Source organism: Lepisosteus oculatus, chromosome 14 (genome assembly GCF_040954835.1).
Source record: "Lepisosteus oculatus isolate fLepOcu1 chromosome 14, fLepOcu1.hap2, whole genome shotgun sequence".
Taxonomy (NCBI): domain Eukaryota; kingdom Metazoa; phylum Chordata; class Actinopteri; order Semionotiformes; family Lepisosteidae; genus Lepisosteus; species Lepisosteus oculatus.
In genome coordinates, this window is record NC_090709.1 from 11,832,703 (window position 1) to 11,853,539 (window position 20,837).

The window sequence follows — 20,837 nt, forward strand, 5'->3', positions numbered from 1 at the left end:
TAATTACAATTAATTAACTCTTTATCCTGAGTGTCTTCAGTCGTGAACAGAGGTCCGTCCAGTTTCTATGCGCTGTATCCAGTACAGGGTCACATCTTTCACACTAATGAAATGTAAAGAATGAAAACACATTGAAACAAGCAGTAAAACCTGGACTTACCAGAGAAACGGGGGAATTTATTAAAATGAGACTGTATTAAATACGAGTGACCCAGTGGGCAAAAGATGTGTAATATACGTCTATTAAACGCATACTTTAGACGTCTAAATGTGGTCCGCAATTCGTCTAGAATTAAATATACGTCTATCGTTATACGTCAATTATACATCTATGTTTATATGTTCATTATACATAAATGGTTGGAGTTCTAGTATACGGATACATTTAGAGGACTGTTATATATATATATGGTTAGAAGACTATTATACGTATATGGTTAGAGGTCTATTATACAGATAACTTAAGAGGACTATTATACGTATATGGGTAGAGGTCTATTATACATCAAAGATAGGTTTTACAGGTGTAGAAACTAGTAAACCAAGCCAATGATTTGGCTTAGAAATGTATTCTGAAAATACACATTCACAGCTGAAAAATATGTATTTAAAATTATACATTGTATACAATCAATCAACATATGGGCAATAATCATAAAAAAACACAACTAGTCTTAAACTTCAGCTACAAATTCTGGTAACATCAATATACAGTATAGTAATGACAAACACAAACTAATTACATTAACACACTATCTAACTCAAAACCACATTTTGATTCAAATATAAATTTTAAAATGTACAACTTCTATATTTCCAAGAAAAAAAAATATTACTGTGGAAGTTAAGACGATTTTTGTCCACCATTTGCAAACCCTGTCTAATTGTCCTAACAGAACCAGAAACCTATTATTTTCAGTGTCTAGATCTCCTGACTCCCTGCCTTGCATATGCATTCTTCAAGTAACACATTGCATGCTCCTTTATTTCTTTTTCTGTTGATGTAGGGTGGGACTTCGGCACTGCAGCTAGGAGGAAATTATATAATATTACTACTCAAATAAATGATGATTATTATCTTCTTGAGTATAATCTCAAAAATGAACCATTAAGGTTTACTAAGCTCAAAGCTGAAATAAACGGATAAAATTTGGCTTGCATCATAGCAGTTGAGCAATAAAGTCTGTCCTAATTAAAGAGTACCCAACGTTTGAAAGTACAACATAGAATAAGAGTATCTTTAATTACTCTATAAAGATTTGTGTCTCCCAGGCCCCTCTTTTGTTGTTTATCTTTTCGGTTTGTGCCAGCGAAGTTGAATTCTGTCATCAGTTCATTTGTCATAAGTCTGAAAACCAAATTTTCACTGAGTTTAGACATTTTTTCAAGTGAGTTTCCACTCAACATTTATTTACTCAAATATTTAGGATCAAATGTAGTACTGTAACCCTTATATTTTAAAAGACAATTTTGCAGTTTTACACCTTGCACATTCAGTGGTTAACACATAGGTATCTATAAGCTCAATTCTGTGGATATTTTAACTTGATCAAAGTAAAAATGTAATGTAAAAACATGTTTAAAAAATCAATAAGCAATACCTTGACAAGACTGTGAACACACTCTGACATCACTGCCACCTACTCTCCGAAGTTGGTTTATCTGGAAATAATATTATATTAGAAATAATATTAGAAGCTACTAGATCTTCATTAATCAACTAATCAGACATACCCATTTACACATTCAATGGAACAAACACATTTTCACATATTAACTGCACTTTTTTGCAGTATTTTCTCAGTCTATAAATACAAAGTGACAATTTTTCAAAGTAAAAAAAAAATGTAGTAACTTTTTAGAACATGAAAACACTTTATTTTGCCATTAAAGGATAAGCAAGATTATACATTATAAACTAAAAATATGAACGTATGCCAGAGATGGATCATTAATCAGATGTAGGCTATAAAATTATGACCTATCTGAAATAGGATATGTTGAATATGTTTGTGTCGTTTGTAGCATTGTGGTAAAAGACAACTTATTTTTATATTGTATACGAGCCTACACATAATTAAAATACATTCTGTGTAAAACTGTAATATGGGTAGTTTTATTTATTACTTTATACAATAAAAAAGACATACTTTTTGACAGTCTTCCAGGATCATTTCTGCCATCTGGCCAATCCTGGTTTGATACTAGAAATTTAAAAGTTAACAATAATCTCATACTTAACAAATCTATCATTTGCAGAGGGATCATAAACTATTCTTAAATTTAATAATTTAATTAATATGATACAAGTAATGTACTAAGTACTGAGGAGGCATGGTGACTCTGGGGTTCGGTTGAAGACTTTGGTATTATAACTTGCTTAGGGCTTCGAACTTTGCGTGGTGAGGTCCCAGTTTGGACTACCTGGGCTGTTAATATAATATTGCAGATTAAATTAATATTTAAGTATGGACGTAAAATGTTCACCAGTCCAATCATCTTTTAATATAATTCGCTTATGGTAGACTGTTCTCCAGACTTAGGAAAGTACAGTGACATAACCTCAAACGTAATAAAAAAAAATTAACTTGTGAATTTCATCTCAATTTCATAGAGTTATTAGATGTAGCAAAAAATGTAGTAATAACTTCAGGAATGTTGAAGCCAGAACTCAGCACCGTTATTTTTCCTTGGGCAAGTTCTCACCTTTGATGGTTGGGCTTCAATAACATAAAGAATGGTGTTAACTTGTCTTTAAATATGATTGATGATGGTTATCTTCTAAGGACATTAAGAAAACATTTTAACTTTGATTGCAATAACCTACCTTTAAGCGTACTTGAACAGCTGAGTGAGGTCTGGGAGACACTCTTCCTAGGAGAGAACCTCAGTTTTGGGGGTGGCACTGGCAGCTTCAATGGCTTCTTCTTTTCTAAACAGAAAAGATATGGCAGTAAAATATTTCATATCAAATTAAATTATTTAATCAACTTGATCTGTAACTTTTTACAATACATTTATTTCCTTTATTTTGGGAACTTTAAAGGCAGAGAAATGGACTTACTTGGAGTAGCAGCATCAGAATCAAAGTCTGTAATATAATAGAAAATTATCATATTTCAATATAATACTGAAAATTAGTTTAACATAGAATAAGCTAACCAAAATTCTTAGCAATTTCCATGATCAACAAATCTGATAAGATTTTTAACATTTTCATACAGAGCACCTTTCAAAATGACTTATTTTAAAGGGTTGTAAAAAAATCAATAACAAGGTACAAGCTAAATGAGGCATCAGTTGATATTAATAACTGGTTAAAAATATAGTGTAGTGGAAATCTAATGAGTTAATTCATTCTTAAAAATGTAGAGAGCTTTGCAAAAAATATATATTGGTGCTTTTAGATAATATTTCAAGGATATAACTGCTATGCTACAGTACGTGCAGAATTTTAGAAAACAGTTCGTCAACAAAGTACACTGTTTAGGTTAGTTTAGAAGACAATGTACCAAAACAATATATGCTGTCTGGGTCATTAGAATTAGCTGAAAGTAACTGATAAGCTTTGAATAACAAATCTTGTTTTTCTTCTCTCGCTCTATGATATAAACTGTTTTCTCTTAGAGAAAGGGGAAGTTTTAGAAGGGACCAAGTGCTGAACTTTTTTACAGCGCAACGTCTTATAAAAACCCTGTACTGCTTGTAACAAATTGAGTCTCTGGTTGCACTTGGTGAAGTGGCAGCAGGGCTCCCAATATTGCAATATTGAAATAAAGACCTTACTCAGGTGAGAACTCTCTCTTGTGGCTTCCTTGATAGTTATATTTCCATGACAATAGCTATTGAGATTGTTACTTTTACATACCATCAACGTAATCGGAGAACACCCGCTTCTTACTTTTGCGTTTTGGATTGGGTGTCTCCTCCTCGTCTTCAGCATCCGTAACAGAGGTGGTTAAATCAAAGTGATCACACTCTGATTTCTCGTCTACAAATAATTATATTTACATTACATATGATCAAATATGAAAAAGGTATTGTTGCACTGATGCATGTACATAGACAGTTACTGTAAATATTCAATCGGAATTTATAATAATTAACAGGAATTTGCTCTTATTTTCAAAGAAAGCTATACCTGATGTATGTTTAACTTGAACGAGCTTGAAGGTAACCCAAGTATCTTTATTAGGGTTGGCCTTCTCTTTGTATAGTTTTGTGGCCTGCTTTGGATCATTCGGCCACCACACAAACTCTCTTCGGGCATCCACCCAGTTTGAGGGCAGGACTCCCTCAACCTCCCCCTCCTGCTCTATCCAAACAGCACGTGTCCACATCACCTGAAACAGACATACACATTTTAATTTTGAGTCTTAATTCAGATTGCGGTGCTGATTACTACACTTGTGTTTGCTTATAATGATTATACTCAATGAAACACATAATTCAATAATAAACATTCTGCTTTATTTATACATTTGTAGTTAGATGGTATTCACTACTTGCAATTCCTCAAAAACTTTAAAATTTAAACTTAACCATGAAAAAAGAGCAGACAGAAGCATCCTGTGTGAATCAAAGTTCTATGCCATGTAGAAGAGGGAAAAGGACATAACCAGCACCATATGGGAGACACACTACTTTTCTGTGCAGCTCTTTTACAGAGAGGAATTTCTCCCTTGCATGCACCTCCAGACTATTAACATATACAATATTAAGCAGTTTTGACTCACAGGGTTCAGTGAAGAAGTTACAAGTCTGAGTCTGTCGTACAACAACACATAGCAGACTTCTGTCTGCTCTTTTCTCCTTCACAAATGCAAAGTCCTCATTATCCAACAGGAAACAACAGTCTTTTTGTCTTGACGAAATATACATCCGTCAACCAGATGCATCACAGTTGCTCTGAACTCTTTCCTTCTCCTTCATTCTCTTTACTACTTGAGCTATAGGGTTATGACTGTTCCGCACTAGTTTCTTCAAGGACTGTACAAAAAGTTTTCAAATGGGAATACAGATAATTAAATTGTACCACATCCTGATGTAGATATCTCAAACTGTGCACATTATATACAACAAATGTTGGTCCATACAAATGCTGAGCATTGTCAACAAAGGTATCAAGCAGTTTTTGGGCATAGTTGAGATAGGCATTTCTCTTTCTTTCGTCCGAGTCAGAAAATGGGTGTATAGTTCCTTTGATACAACATTACGAAGCACAATGGGGCCTGTATACAAAAGGAACTGGCGGAACTCTGTAGCCTTCCATCTGTCAAGCTCTGAGAGGGATCTTGGCTGTCTAGTAAATTCCCCAGGCATCTTTCCGCTAAGAATTTCCAAATTATCAGAAATTTCTTTCCTCTGCCTGACAGACAGTCGACATTTAGCTGGTCCTTCCTTTAAGAAAATAAGAATTCTTTTGCCAACACCAAGACAAGCTAGATGCAGATAGTCAAGGGAGAATTGGCTTATGCACCCAATTCCAGCAGCAGCTAAGGGAGAAAGTCTTTGTTGGTGTTCCTTGTACTCAAAGTTCTTGAATTGTTCATCTGTATGATCATTACATGCCTCTTCCCCTGTGAAAACAACTCTTCCCTCCCAGCTCCCTTTAATTTTGCATCTTTTGCAGACAAAGTACGAATTGTGTCCTTTGCAGCATTTCAGATATGAGTGTGCAGGGGCATCACATATAAAAGCCTTCACAGTAACATTAAATACTCTATCTTCAAAGTGAATGCCATTATTGGTGAGTAACTTTAACTCCTCTTAAAAGTCACTCACATAATCATCAACTGGATCAGGCTTGGACCCTCCACAAAATAATGCCATTATGAAAGGCTGGAATTGGTGAAAAGAGCACAAAATAGGCCAAAATTGCACAGATGTAGATTTGAAGAGAGGAACTCCATCAACATTGATACACAGGTCTACAGAATGCATGCCTTCTTGGAATGTTTTAGAAGTTGTTTTTCAGGATTCCTTTCTTTAATCCAAAGTAAATGTACTGAACACCGCATTTATCACTGATTTGCACTTTATTAGGTGTTTGTAGGAGAGTCCTGGACGTCTCAATATCTCCAATAAATCATTGAAACACTGTCTTTTACAACCATGCTTTGCAGACCAAGCTACAAGTTCGGTAGATAGATTTGGCCTTGCTGGGTCAGTCTGTGCCTCATCTACAAGGTCAGTAGATTCAGAACTGGGGTCAGTTACATCAGATTCATCAGAGTCAGACTTTTCAACCTCATTCAAGATTTCTTCTTCAGAAGTAATAACTTCTTCAGTGTACCCATAGTCATTTGAATCCTGATGTGTAATGTCATCACTGACACAAGCACCCATATCACCAGACGATTGTTCCACATTCTCGTCCGTGGTGTCATCTATGTGAAAACTGTCATCTTGATCATCACTGCTGGATTCTGCAAGAGCATTTAGCTCTGCACGTCGCTTCCTCCATCGGGATAAATAGTGCTTTGACATAAAGTCTGATTTGGTGTGCCCCCTGCGTGCTGATGTGCACCTACAGATAATTGTAACACATGCAAATAAACAGTAAATAAACAGTGACTGTTGTATGTAAGGTACTGTAAGGACGATGGAATATAAAAGGAAATGGTATCAACTTTTCTTAAGAAAATAAAAATAGAAATATTGTCATTCAAAGAAATCAACATATAATTATATTTTTTTCAGGCAGGTGGCAAGACCCCCTCTCGAAACCCCTGTATGCAAAGCTGTGTAAATAAATTATATACAGCACTGTTGCACGTTTTAGACCGTACCGTACGCTCAGTAATTTCCCGCAATTCAGTTTTATTTTTGGGATTTTAACAGAGGTTTTCTACTGTTTACATTTATATAATCTAATTTGATTAAAAGAACAAAATGACTGCAATAAAAACATTGTTAACTTTAAAAGGGTGAGTAAGAAAGGTCACACTACGCAGGTATTTCCCGTGTATCATTGCCTAGTTAAATTTAGAACAATAACATTATTTCAGAAATCACACAGAAAGGAGTATAACACCGCGATTATTTTTTTCCCATAAAAACACATCGTTATCTTGCTGAGGCAATTCTAATTTCTAAGAATATCCATATATTTTTAGGAGAATCAGAGAAAATTATCATCACATACTTTACAAATCCATGGGGTACTATAACATTAAGGGTTGTTTAGCATTGACGTTGTTAATGGTACATGTTACATACTTATTTTCAATGACCCGTTGAACATGTGCTGTTTTTTCTGATTCTCAAATTAGAGAAACAGCAAAACGATTTTGTGTAATCTTCCCCTTCACACTATTTTTATGTGCCATTTTTTGCTTATTAACATACTATTTTAATCAAAATAATATTAAGTAAGATCTGTATGTGTTCAGATAGTATTATTATTATTATTTATACTTACTCGTCAAAAGACGATTGCTGAGATATTCGTGGACTTCTTCTACGATTGAAAAACGTGGACAAAATGGCGACCAACGAATACTAGCAATGCATTGTGGTATATAACTGGAAAATATGCTGGGTTAGATATTTTCTCAACGTATGCGTTTATTAATGTTGTCGATATTATGGTTGAAATTCAACATTGATAATACATCGCGGCTATGTGCCCCCTGCTATGTGCTGATGTGCAATTTTAACGCATACAGTTAGTAAGGATCGGTCACTGTTGTATTATATACAGTATAATGACATTATGGAATAGGATGGGGAAAGGCCTGGCAACACGGGGGGAGGGGGGAATGTCGCCCCTTCAGTTTTGGGCAAAAGGATTTACTTAACTTGCGCCCTAAAAACATAGTTGTAGTTTGTCAATGGTCAGACAACACTAATTGACACTAACAGTCACTCGGACTGTTTGATGTGCAGGAGGGCTCTCCGTCTAGGAACTGCACATATCAGTGTCGTTATTGAGCATCAACATTACGATCCTGTTTGCTCAGGTGGACAGATTCCTTGCAGTAGTTTATCATTATACTTAAAATCGTTATATAACTAGGACTAGTTATAGCAGTCTGTGCTTTCTGTTGGTTTAACAACAATTTTTTCTTAACGATTCAGAACCTCCATGTAGCTGCAAAAATGAATGCTTATGGTACTTTTCGCTCCAGGCAATACAAACCACGAGAGTGACAAAAAATGTGAAACTGAACTTCATCGCAAATACCAGATTGCTAGTCATTATCTTCTATCATGAAGCACTAATCAATGGCATAGCTGCGAGATTTCATTTGGGTAGCTGCACCGTACAGCTCCGTTTCAACCAAAATATCACCCCCCCCCCTCAGAATTTCAGACACTCCCCTACAGAGTTTTCCCCGGGCACCGCGCACTGATGGGGGACGGGGTGTCCAGGAAATGGTATCAACTTTTCTCAAGAAAATAAAAATAGAAACTCTATAGGCACTCAAACATTTTACTGTTTTTTTCAGGCAGGTGGCATGACCCCCTCCGCAAAACCCTTGTATGCCAAGCTGTGGGCAGTGATTCGTCGAATATACGTATATTCTAGTCGAAAATATAGCTATACGTATATATACGTTGCCGCGATGTGTAATCAACGTCGAATTGCAACCGTAAAATCGACGACATCAATAAACGCATATATAACGTCGAAAACACATGTAACACAGTGCCTGAGGCTTTTTACTGTATATATCGTGTGTGCCGCAACTAGGAGTATACGGCACTCTGCACAGTGTACGAAGTAAATTATTTTCGCAGTAATTAATTTATTTACACATGTATAATAAATATAGTAATAAATATAATACATTAATTAATTACTGCGAAAATAATTTACTTCGTACACCGTGCAGAGTGCATATATGTGTTTATTAATGTCGTCGATTTTACGGTTGCAATTCGACGTTGATTATACGTCGCGGCGACGTATATATACGTATAGCCAGATTTTCGACGAGAATATACGTATATTCGACGAATCACTGCCCACTGGGAATGTTCAATTATGCGGGTGTTTACACCAATTTAAAACATGTCATTGTAGCGGTGAGGCTTATTAATAAGAAAGAATTAAGTGTTCTGAGCTTTCCCAAATGGTCCCATCTCTGTTCATCTCTGTGGTGCAGCCACAGAGAAACTATTCATGCAGGCTGATTTAAGGTACTTTGATAAGGTTTCCTAGGACAGCTCCCAAAGGGGGATGCACTTAGCTAAGCCTGGCCATCATGATCAATGGTCATCCATTGGCGCCTGTCTGTCTAGGGAGTGCCAGATGGACATCTGGACTGCATTCCTAAGTGTCAGGAGAAAGTGACTCATATCTCACCTTGATCAACCAATCAGGGATTGGTAGGGCTGAGTAACCCACGTGGGACTCTGATGCCCATGGAACTTTCAGCCAATGAACGAGCTGAAGTTCCTCCAGGTAAAAACAGGCAACACAGAGAGCCTGAGGGATTTCTGGAGAATTCTGTGGACAATTCTAAAGGGAATTCAAAGGAGAATTCCAGGGCAGGACGGCCCAGGAGCAGAAGGCTCCCAAGGGCAGGACATTCTCACAGCGCGCCTCCTGACCATCCTGAGACTCAGCCAGGACAACCACGGAACGGCCAGTGTGTCTGAGTGCCAGAACTTTCCTTTGTTCTAAGAGTCTAGAGGGGAGGTTGCCAGAGAGTAACCAGAGGATCCACCCGAGGTTAGCACCAGCAGCAGGCCTCGTGAACAGGTCGGAACTGTGGACAGCTGAATCACTATTCAGAACTAGCTCTTCATCAGGAACGAACTGGTCCTCTTCCTGACTTGCTGGGACCCACAGTCATCTTTTCTCCTGTGCACAAACTGTGCTAGTTAGAGCCAACACTAACTAGCCGGTCAGTGAGCATCAGCAGCGCACCATCGCAAGCCGCACAGCACAGCCTGGCACCGAGCCAGAGAGCGTGGATTGGACAGCAACAAGCCTGCAACTGCTTCTTTGTGCCCGCAGGAGATCTGAATCACCAGAGATTGGATGAGTATTCAACTTCACTACATTACTGCTCGAGAATTCAATTGTTATCCCAACCAGTTGATATCAATTTAATTCCTAAGAGTTATGTACTTGTTTTGAGTATCTAATGTAGAAGTTTTAACCAAGTTCAATTACGAACCTGTCTAAATGAATGATATACTGAACGTATGTCCTCTTGATATGTGTAATACTTTGTAACTGACTGAATATATACCTTTTGTATTCTGATAACCCTCTCGATAAGATCTGTTAGGTTTATATGCATATTCTATGTATTAATAAATGTATCCTCGCGTATTAGTACCTGTGTGTGTGCGTTGTTTGAGTTATATCGCATGGTTGGATTCTAAAGCCATCAAAAGAATCAACTTTGTGATTACTGCTACAATTAATAATTGTCCCAGTAAATGCCCAAACCCTACAGAACTGGTGCCCTCAGAGAGCACACTACATTACATCATAAATGTTAATCGACCGTCTAAAATAAAAATGAAATCGAAACATTTTATTGTCTGTGTGGTTATTATTTAAAAAAGAACGCAAAATATTATTTAAAATCAATACAATATTTTTATTATACATTCGCGGTTATATTGCTCAAGCTTTTTTTAATACATGTTACATCAAGCCATTTTATTACAAACATTTTTAACTACATTGCTCACGCTTTTTAATATACATTTCAAGTCATTTATCACAAACACACATACCCACAGAAAAAATGTTACAAAGTCAACCATGTGGGTCTAGGTATTAATGATCATCTCCTTTCTGCGGTTATCTTAGAGACCGGGTCGGGCGTTTTGACCGATGCTGCACACCCCAATGGGGCAGCCTTGAGTTTTTCAAGTAGCTCTCGGTTATCAGCGTTGGCTAGCAAGGTGCCCAGCATGTTGATTTCTGCCATAGCCTCCATGAACACATCCCAACCTTTTGGCTACTTACCGACCACAACTGCTTGCTGCTGCGTGAGAGCCCTGACAAGACCAATCATGTGAGAGCCCTCAACTGGTGCCCCCTTGTACACAAATTCCCCCTTTTCATTCCAGGCTATTAATGGTTCATTGCGGGCCATAGTCTTTAATAATATCTCGGAATTTCTCCAGAACCGCTGAGACACGTTGTCCAAAATATACCCAAAGTCAGCGTCGCTCGATGACGGCAGTTGTGCTAATGTGCGTGATAGCTCGGCGGGTGCATTTTCCGGTAGTACAACAGTAAAAGTCCCCTTTTTCGGAAGTCCCCTGGGTACTAATGTCAAATACGGTTGTAACACCTCACTGTACAATTTCACTTTTTCATATTCGGCCAGATATGAGTTCTGAAGAATGTCTCTCATTTCATCATCCAACTGACGGGTTGTTCTTTTTCTTACATCGCTTTCGACCCCAGACCGCTCTCAGAGTCGATCGAGCTGTTTCTGAGGTACCAGGTACATTTTTCAGCGTGCTCCATTATTGACGTTGTACAAGCCCCATAATCAATGGTACTGCAATACTCAGTAGGGTCCCGATAAAACCGCTGGACTGGTTCTGGTTTTAAGAGAAAGACCCTTTCGACTCAAAGTCTTTATAAGCTTACGCTTTCTCTTCAGGGTCCCAAACTGCTTAGCAGATAACGGTATGTTCCCTTTCAAGGTATTCAAGGCGATTTCAGCTATGGCCTGTATAAGATCATTTGTAGCCCCGCAGAGAATAGCTTTCCGCTGCTTGGGGGCGGCTTTCACCAGAAAATTTAAGAGAGTCAGGTTTCTCCGAACGCGTGAAGACATGACGACGCCCCGAACTTGTTTTTTCGACTGAATCTGTGGTTGCGAGACCACCGACTTTTAGATTTTTTAAATACATAAGCCATGGGTACATCTGGGGGGAAAAGACCTGTTCGCAAGCGATAGTCATCTGGGGTGTCGGCATTTAAATCCACCAACAAGTAACCGAAAGGTTTTTTAGTAGCGTCATCGAACGCTTCCAAAAAAAATTTGGCTTTACCGGGGTACATCTGCCGGGACAGGGTTGTAATCTGTAGTTTATCTCTAGGGTTTTTAAACAGCACCATGTACTTTGTATTTAACATGATGGTTCTACTTTTCCGGCCTTGACAAAACACATTTTGGACGATATACATGATGCTGAGGTTTCGGTGGTGTACGTATTTGGTGAAAGCTTTTTCTATCTCATTATTTTCACACGCAGACTCCATCAAATCATCCACTATAATCAAATTTACTCTACCTGGCGGCAGTAGCTGGTCGTCGGAAAACGACGTCGGTAGTCCTTCTATAAACTGAATGTATGGAAATTTCACAAGCAACTCAGCGTATAGAGGTTGCCAGCAGCTGTAACACCAGACTATGTTTTTGGGTTTACGAGTCATAACGGTATCACCGTTCTCCAAGAGCTGTTTTATAAAATAACTTTTACCGCAATTCGAGGGTCCGGACATAATGCATGAAAAAGGGTGTTTTAACCTGACATCCATCGTGTTAATATCCGTAGGGCAACGATGTCAAATTTTCTTGCAGCACCCGCTTGTCATACACCACCTTCTGGGTTTTCTTTAAGGTCCGGGTCTCAATGCGCCAATCCTTTTTAACACGCACGATCATCGGCTGTTGAATAGAAATGTGTTTAAATTCCCGGCACTCTGCATAAGGGTTAACGCCATAGTCAAAAACCAAGTCCCGCAGACTCTTAAAGTTAACTTTTTCACAATTGTTCACATTGAGCGTAATGCCTTTTACCTTTAAACAGGCTTTCCCTCCAGACAGTTTGTACCCGTACGACTTGGGTCCTGTTGATACAAACTCGGTGATGTGTTGTCCAGCAGCGATTTCGCTGGTCAGCTCACCCAAGTAGTCACCCAGTTCCGGATTCCACTCACCCTCCCAGCTCACAAAGATAACGGAATCTGTGTCGTGGTACAGACAGCGGCCTTGCAAAGCATTTAGCAGATTGTATAACTCCAAGCGGGCATAGGCGGTTGTAAAGCTAGCGATGAAAATGTTTGTGTTTGAATGGCCTGTATAGTGGTGTTTAGTGTTTCCACGTAACACAGGCTGTGTTTTCATTGATAAACTCGCAGGCTGACACCTCATGATATGGCGTAAATAAGTACCTGAACAATTCATCGGGGTTTCTCACAATGGTGGTCTGTGGTAAATTGTCTTTTTGTCCATACTTCCCCCACAAACTGTTCAAGGCAATTTTTGAAAGCTGTCTTTTGGCCGGATTCTTTTTAATGTTGCCGGGGTCCAGCCGGACACCCTCTTTTTCATAATATTCGCTGATATATCTTTGTTGTTTTGCGACATCTGTACACCCCTCTGGAAACCCCGAAGCTTCCTGTTTCCCTTTCAGATGCAGTTTGATATAGTCGGTAAAAAGATCGTGTGAGGCCTTTTCGAAATGCCAAATTTCGTAAATTTTACACACTCAATACCCCAGATCTAAGGCCATCTGTAATTCAGGGGTGCACCAGACACCAGTCAAGGCGCTATCTTCATCACCGTGCTCACAGGGGGTGGTCTGTTTTGTTTCAGCACACGTACGACACAGTGTGAAAAACAGTTTTTTGTCAATTTTGGTTAGAAGAACTGGAAAGTATAAACGTCTGGGTGGGTAAACTTTCACCTTCGCTAAAACCGAAATACCGTTTTAAATCTCCAAAGTTGTTATAAATTATTCGGGGGTGCCCCAGTGGGTATTTTTTAGTTTTGTTCACAAACGGATACAGACTGGTGAAATCATAGTTATGAATTTTTTCACCGGGCTGCGCTGTGTAATGCAAACAAATAGCATTTGTTCTCCCCCGAAAAAGCGACTCGCGCGGTTGCAGAGGCTCTGGTAACTGCGCAGCTGTTAGAAATTTACCCAAGTCTCCATTTTCAACAAGCATGTCTCTGAACTCGTGCTCCCACAAAACACGCACGTTAAAACCTCTCATTTTGAGAAAATTAATTTTAACCATCGTCTTTCTGTACAACCAGCCAAAAGTAGTGTTTGTCAGCAGATTAAAATCGTTTTCACAATAACAAACGCTACAACCATGAAAAAAGCAACCGTTGAACTCAAAGGCTGTCGGCACTCCGTCAATTACAGCATAACCATCCAGAAAATATGGGCCAACCTTGAACTCACTGGCCGTGGTTAACGCGTGTTGGATTTTAACGGGCTCTGTGTGTTCGATGTACATAAGCCACTTTAACTAACCCCCCCACACACACACCGCACGTCTCCAAAACATCTCAAATTATCTCTAATACGTGATTTTAAAACTTTAAGACCAATCCGTTAAAGTATGAAGAACAACACCCCATCATTTGTTGCCTATTAATACCTTAAAGACTTTTACGCTTGCGATGTGTGGAAATTTATCTCAAACTTTCGAAAAAGCTGTCGCGAATTTGTTATTAAAAATAAACTGTGTCTTATTACATTATTTTAAAAACTTTAAGACCAAACCCGCGTGTTTAAAATTTCTTTTCTGGGCAAACACATCATTTGTGTTTGCATTGTGTGTTAATACTTTTAAAGTTTAAAACTTATAAACTGATATGTGAATACTTTTCGATCTCGATAAAACAAGGGGGGGGTCATCACAACATTGGTTGTGATGCGTTTTAAAGCATCACAACCAATTGAAAAATGTCTTGTGTTATGTAGGCGTGGTTACACCATTGGCGCATATTCTTAAACGCTCCGGACTGACAGGGTCGCAGCGCGTCCTTGGAGCTGTCAGACACCGCCCCTTGTTAGGAGCTGCGGAGATGGCTTCTTTGTGTGGAGAAACAACGGGGTCTGCTACTCTACAAAGTGAAGAGGTAGGCGGCTAAAATATTTTTTTCTGATCGTAGAATTGTTGTATCGGTGCTTAGCATATGTCATTTTAATACTTGGTCTTCTTTTTAGCAAAACCCGACCCCACCCTCTGCACCCTGTGACAGCGGCGGGGGTGTGAGTTCAGCTGGGGTACCAGATGTTGAAGAACTGCCGGGTGCTAGTGATGATACCACGCTACAAATGGTAAATATTAATGAAAAACCTTAGCTCAAAAGTTTTTTAAGCCTTTCTTTTCTTTTTCCTTTAATAGAATAAAGAGGATGTTGACGGGTCAATCTTCAGCCTACCGGCACAACTGAATGTTTCGTGTCTATGCTTGTGTGTTCGGCCAAATGTTAATAAAGCTGATGCCCAACCAGGTTTAGCTAACGATGTCCCTAATGAGCCCGATGTTATGCCCCAGATTGTGAAAGCAGTAGTTTATTGCATCTTCAAACACTGTTTAAAGGGGGTCCTGGTTGATGACTGCCCGGCCTGTTTGATTGACCATCCTGGGCAGCGGGGTCACACATGCCTGTCTGTCGGCTACACAGATGGGTTTGAAGATGTGACGTTTGCCGCTTTAGAAATTTATAAGTCTCTCAGTTTAGCCTGAATTTTATCGACTGTTCTGTACACCGCCAGGTGTCTGGGTTCGTACACCATTAGAAATGACACTGAGCGGCGCATAAAACAGTTGCTGAAAAATATAATTGAGGACCGCTCCCCATACGAGCATGTACACACCATACTTGAACAGCTGGATGAAAAATTAGTAGATGTGACTTTTGATGCGTTGCAAAAGAAACACTATTCTTATTTTTACAGACGCAAAAAAAAAGATCTATGTAAAATGTGAATACAGATTTCACTCTGTTTTACAGACCCGGGTGTGCCATCGTCCGAAGAATGAAGAATTTCGAATGTATATGTCTGAATTCTTACTAAGAGTGCTTTACACACTTCTCTCTACAAAGCTTGATATGCAAAACAAAGAGTCGAATGCTAATGTCCTTAAATTTGTTAAAGAGATAGATGTGTATGTCAAGAACTTGAGTGAAATTATTGCAGATCTGATGTTTTCAGATCAGAAATGGAAGCCTGGGGTGTAGGGGAAGCCTATAGTGTGTATTCCAAAATACAGTGTGTTTTGCACAGAACCTGTGGTAACACCATCCCGCTGATTACGCAGGCAAATGTTTTTGCTCTGCTAGATCGGATCTCCCAGTGTGGTTCGCATGGCTTTAGACATGGGGAGCGGAAGGGGGTTATGAATGCTTTTTCAGATGCCTCAATGTTTCTCAGCAATGTTGGGGTGGTGGTTACGTGTACCGAACTAATTTTCCGCACCAACATTTAATTGTTGAATGCAAACAGGAGCCGGTAACGCATGTGTGCTGCGTTGTTTCAGTGTTTGAAACACCTACTGTTGAAATAAAGCGGTTCACATTTCACATGGTGTTTGTCCTGCGAGTTCTTTCCGTGAGACTTTACGCAGTCAGTGTGTGTGTGCTTACAACCCTGCTGCGGCTCCGGACCGACTGGCCGGGGGGGAAGGCGGGAGTTCCGACCCTTAACAACACACCATTGGCTCCTGAGGGGGCGGGACATGCACAAATAACAACACGCCATTGGCTGGCAAGGGGGCGGGACAGCCAACCACCACTGACTCCCATTGGCTGGAAAAGGGGGAGTGGTACCTGTCAAAAGTTTGACGAAAGGTGTCGCTTTATACTACTCAGAACACATGTAAGACTTACACACAGCTTTTAATATGCTGTAGTGAATTTGCAGGTATCCTGGGGAGGGAAGAGAACTGATATTAAGGAAATACATATTTAAAGGGGATGTAAGTATTAAATGTGTTTTGTCACATCTGGGTGTTAACTGAATAACTGTTTAGCATTATTTATTGTGTTTTGACTCTATACTTGTGTTTCTCAGGAGACAGCAGAAATATTGATGTTTACATTTATATTCACATTCCCGGTGATATTGACTTAGGTACTCCACTAGTTACTTGTAGTTTGACTGGTGTCAAAAGTTGAAAATCTCTGCAAACATCAAGATGGCTAAGGATGTGGCAAGAAACTCAATCACATTTAGAGAAGATAATGTTTAGATCGGATTAATTCGAAGTGTGTCTATGGGTGCGTTTGATCTACCAACGTTGTGTTTAACTGAAGGACACCCTGACTGAGTGTGCCATAGAAACTGACATTTTTTGTATTTTTTCTACATTCACAGATTTTTGGCTAAAGTAAAAAAAAAAATCGTTGTCATTTTCTTGCCAGCTGGCAGTAATTCTTTTGCACTGATAAGAAAGATGAGCATTTTATCTTTCGCAATGTGTGGATTTCTTGAAAAACAAGTTGTGCAAAAAGCGAAATGAAAACTTCATTTAAACATAATGAAGAAGCATATTGTCTGTAACAATAAATGGTGGGCGAAGACAGGAAGTAAGGCACTGCTGTGATTTGAACCCAGGATCTCCTGTTTACTAGACAGGCGTTTTAACCAACTAAGCCACAGCGCCGGCAAAGCACTGCCCTTTTTCAGCCAGTTGGACACGCTGCTCTGTTATATCTTCGTTCGGTGTGAGGTGAGCCTGCTCACTGAGCAAGTTGAGAAAGGATGTGAAATGGCTTTTATCCGCCAATTTCATTACCAAGGAGCTCAATATGCTTTTGATTATCTACAGGGTGTCTAGTGCAACACAGGCGATGGACTGCTGGGATTTGGAGCCAGGATTTCCCGTTAACTAGACAAGTGCTTTAACCAACTAAGCCACGACGCCGGCAGAATTCTCCTCTTTTACTGTCCCTTGGACACACTGCTCGGAGACACCTGCGTTCAGTAAGCTGAGTCGGCTGGCTGAGCATGTTGCCTCCTTTACATTCGGGCCCCGACACTAAGAGAAACGTACAGAAATGGCTTTTATCGGGCACTTTTCATGTCCAATGTGCTTGACATCTCCCACGGGCGACAGAGTTCATTTACGACACTTTTCCTTTCTTTCTTTCTTCTTTCTGTACTCTTTGATGAAAAAAAAAATGAGTAATCATGTAAGGGAAGATGTCTTTTTTCATGGAGAAAACGTGCACCAGGAAATGTTGTGTTTAGAAGAAGTGAGTTAACATGAAAAGTGACCTAATTTACCGGAGTAAATGCTCACCTAGCAAGGTCTGCTTTACTACTAGAGATAATTTCACGCCGTTGTGGAACAAAACACTATTTTCTTTTAATTATAAATCAATTAGAAATTCAGAGCGACACATAAAGGCTTTGTCTGCTTAAAAGTGATGATTTTTAAAAACTGATAAAAATTTGGAAAACACGTTTCTCACGTAGAAATTTAAGAATGGGGGTGGGGTATTACTAGTAGTGGCGCTGAACTCACCATGGTGCAATTCATTTACGTGACGGACTAGTGGTTTAATGGATAACGCGTCTGATTTCGGTTTATTAGATTGTCGATTCGACTTCTACCGGGGTTGTGTGATTTAAATCAGGCTCCTCAGAAATAGATGTCCGTTATGTAAATAGACCGCACCTGAAAGCAAACGTTGGGTCTGGTTTCCTTTCTTTCCTGCATGAAATAGCAAATCGTTACAAAAAACACCAGCTAATGTCCAATAGCGTTAGTCATTTAAGCAAACATGAATGTACTGTAGGACTTGGTACATGGGAGTGGATTTCAACCACAATTAAAAAAGGACAAATTATAATTACAGGCTTCAGACACTTTTTCATACAAAAGTGACCAAACACTCCCTAACTTTCAGGTTTGCTTGAACCTGTAACAAGAAAAGCAGTCTGAAACTTCCATTCTCTGATGTCACTGTCTCTAAAGCCAGACGTGATGTTTCACGAATGTGCAGTGTGCCTTTTCTCTCGTCATGTTCATTCGCTGAATAAGCTCCTGACTGGGTGTTCTGTACTGTGCTATTACTTCATAAGATTCATAATTTCCGAGTTCGGCACCAGCAGCACCTGCAAACTCATCAGGTGACCTCAACGTGATTTGAACATGCAACTTTCTGATCTGTAGTCAGACGCGCTACCGTTGCGCCACAAGGTCGCTCGCCTCACGTGCTTTTAATTCCCCCAAAGAGAACAATCAGCGTCCCTGAAAAATATTTTTTTTCATTCTCTCCTGTGTGGAGCGCCACTCTTCCAACGAGGGTCTCTTCTTCCCCGACCACAGATTATTCTTTCCGCCCGGCTCTCTCACAGAGAGCAGACACACCGTCTCCACTGATGTGTTTACTACATCTATAGATCTGACCCCCTACAGCCTCGATATTCCTGGACAGGATATTTACCACCAGCCTCGTGAACTTCTCATCTTGACCTCTCCCAGGAGGAGCACAATTAACACAGAATCCTCTCTCCATTTAGCAAATAACACAAAACACTGTTTACCTGTCAAGACGGAAAACTGGGCTGCTCCAGGTGAGGCTTGAACTTACAACCGCGGCATGACTCCATTAATCATGTCATTTTACAAAGCCTGAACCTAGAAAGAGATTGGAAGCCCTGAAGTTATGGTGTTTTTTTAATACTTGCCTACTCTTTCAATTTTTCCGTCAAGTCTTTTATTTGGGAGTACTTTCAATTGATGTTAATCCTTGTCCCGATGCACGTTCTGGGCAATGGTGCATCTTGAATAATGTTCTTATAGGCTTCAGTTTGGAAAAGTGCGCTCTTCAGAACCTACCAAAACCGCTAATGGTTACATAACACTTAATGCAAAAGCAACGTTCAGGTTTGAAAAAAAATATTACTTGCTATGAATACAAACACTGTTACAGGAGGCGTGTTAGGGATATTTTAGCTTAGATCATCAATTCATCTTATATTTCTTCTCCATCTATATCAACAGCGTAATTGCTACTGAGCGTTAAAGGCAGGTCCTGCCAATACAATCTTCTTTAGAAAGCATTTTTAAAACTATTTCCACTACCATACGTAAAGTAAAAGATAGCGATTGCACGCAACGAATAAAATCTCTTTTCCAGGGACATTGTAGTTAGATGCAAATTATAATCGAAAATGTATCAGCTTTAACATTTTCTTTTGGATTCACAGGACAGTCAGCATGAGTCATCAAAGAGCCTGTAGTGGCAAGAAGTTTAAAAGCGCACAAGTGATCTGTCTTTGGTCAAAGGAATTGCTGGAGCAGTAGGACGCAGAGCAATATCTAGCAGCTGTAGACGATGTTTGGGGAAGAGATAATGCTGTTTTCAGCACAGGGAGTGAGAATGAGCTCAGTCCGGCTCCCAGCAGAATCCATTCTGGTTTGGTTACTGTCAGACTGTGCGTCTGAGGCTCTTTGGATAGCAACGTGAAAAAAAAAGAACAAAAAACATTTGCTCACATCTTGTGATTTCCACGAGAGGAAGAGAAGATATCACTTTAAAAAAATCAGAACTGAAGATTTGGATCCGGGACCTCATACTTGTCAAATGATTAAAATAATAATTATGAAAATATCAGGTTGTGTTTCTGCAACATATCGTGCACAGTATGCCATTTTATTCTAAAAATACAGTAGATTGTACTTAATAAAAATGTACAATTCACCGCTGGTATAAACAGATTTGTGCTGTGTTTGCATTTGTTTAAAAAATAAGTTCACAATACGATAAAAAACACAGAAAGCACAAACGTAATAATATAATGATACAAAATCAATACCAAATCATAAAGCCAATTAAGTACCTATCCTTTGAAAACAGTGACATTTGTATCTACTTTTGAATTACAAATCAGACAGCGTAGTCCCTTAATTCAAAGATCAGATCTTGGCCAAAACAAGACAACCAGATGTTAGCTGAATTCGGAACAAGAGCCTCTGCTTCATCGTTTATTGAGCTTTTGATCAACGTCTGAGTGAAAAAGATTCGCTATTTTAACTATTTGATTAAAGTTCACAAAAGCACCTTCCTTCGAGCTGGAGTCGAAACAGCAACTTAAGGATTCCTAACTGTTTCTAATACAGTCAGCCGCGCTACCAACTTGAG

At 39.3% G+C, this 20,837-nt stretch overlaps 2 non-coding genes across 2 annotated transcripts; both read right to left on the reverse strand.

Annotated features, from left to right (window-relative positions):
* Positions 1-17,273: 17,273 nt before the first annotated feature.
* On the reverse strand, positions 17,274-17,347 carry trnat-agu (transfer RNA threonine (anticodon AGU)). The gene has a single exon. It is a non-coding gene; the product is annotated as a tRNA-Thr (tRNA).
* A 1,473-nt stretch (positions 17,348-18,820) lies between these two features.
* Positions 18,821-18,892, reverse strand: trnac-aca (transfer RNA cysteine (anticodon ACA)). The gene has a single exon. It is a non-coding gene; the product is annotated as a tRNA-Cys (tRNA).
* Positions 18,893-20,837: the final 1,945 nt, after the last annotated feature.